This window comes from Carassius carassius, chromosome 6 (genome assembly GCF_963082965.1).
Source record: "Carassius carassius chromosome 6, fCarCar2.1, whole genome shotgun sequence".
In the NCBI taxonomy this organism is placed as follows: Eukaryota; Metazoa; Chordata; class Actinopteri; order Cypriniformes; family Cyprinidae; genus Carassius; species Carassius carassius.
In genome coordinates, this window is record NC_081760.1 from 35,526,758 (window position 1) to 35,528,214 (window position 1,457).

General features: G+C 35.3%; 1 long non-coding RNA gene across 1 annotated transcript; it reads left to right on the forward strand.

Moving 5' to 3' along the window:
• The first annotated feature begins 556 nt into the window (after nucleotides 1-556).
• LOC132142764 (uncharacterized) lies at nucleotides 557-1,214 on the forward strand. The gene is made up of 3 exons (XR_009434109.1): nucleotides 557-749; nucleotides 869-927; nucleotides 1,067-1,214. It is a non-coding gene; the product is annotated as an uncharacterized LOC132142764 (long non-coding RNA).
• Nucleotides 1,215-1,457: the final 243 nt, after the last annotated feature.

A 1,457-nucleotide genomic window follows, 5' to 3' on the forward strand; every position in this document is an offset into this window, starting at 1 on the left:
CAACTCCTGCTGAAACATCTACCACTAGTGTAGCAGAAACATCTATAACAACCGAGACTTCCACAATTACAACAACTCCTATTGAAACATCCACTTCCATTGCAGCAGAAACATCTACAACAACAGACACTTCCACAATCACAACAGCTACTGCTGTAACATCCACCTCTAGTGAAGCAGAAACATCTACAGCAACAGAGCCCTCCACAATCACAACAACTCCTGCAGACATATCCACCACTAGTGCAGAAGAAACATCTTCAACAACAGAGCTCTCCACAATTACAACAACTATTGCAGAAACATCTATCACTAGTGCTGCAGAAACATCTACAACAACAGAGCCCTCCACAATCACAACAACTCCTGCAGAAACATCCACCACTAGTGTAGCAGAAACATCTACAACAATAGAGACTTCGACAATTACAAAAACTCCAGTTGAAACGTCCACCATTATCACAGCAGAAACATATACAACAACAGAGCCCTCCATAATCAAAACAACAACTGAGGCTGAAATATCAATTACTAGTGCTTCAGAAACATCTACAATGACAGAGACTTCCACATTCACAACTACTGCTGAAATATCCACTACTAGTGTAGCAGAATCATCTACAACAGTGGAGCCAGTATATGAAGTGAATATTAAGCTGGAATTCCGCTCTAAAGATTCTTTCATAGATGACCTCAATGATCGACAGTCTCCTGCTTTCAAAAACAGGGCTATGCTTGTTCAGGATATTGTGAGTTCAAACCCACATACTGTATTCACTATATAATCATTAAAATTATGAACGTATTAATTATTTACATTTAATGAATTATAAATAGTTTCATCATAACTTTCTGTACTTTATTACAGCTTACACTTATTTTCAAGAATTTCCATTCCTTCCTTAGAGTCACTGTGCTACTATTCAGGTAAATACTGAATACTTCACTGCTGATAATTTTAAATGCAATGCCTTTGTGAATGTTTTCAACTGTGAGAGATAATTCATACATGCGACTAACCCATTTATTAGTCCAATATGACAGTATTTCTAAAAATGTATTTCAGCAAGGGATCGGTCATTACCACATCAGAACTTGCTTTCAACTCTACACAGACTGTGCCATCAGAACTCCAAATTGCAGAAGAATTACTGAGTGATGATACAACTATCAATGCCCTGAACATAACTTCATTTTCAGTTAATAATACAGGTTTGTCTGACAATATAATAAAAGCAAAAGGTTAGAAAAAAATGTTGTATTGTACATACGTGAGACATTGAACAAACTGTAAAAAATAATCAGATTAGACATGGTTTTACATAAACTTTGGTGTTTATAAATATTCTGTTAAAATATACATTCAAAATGTACACACAATTTATTTCTTTTGACATTACTTTTGAGAGTGCCTTCTAAACTGATAAGCATTTTTTTATGAACCAACAACAGAATAC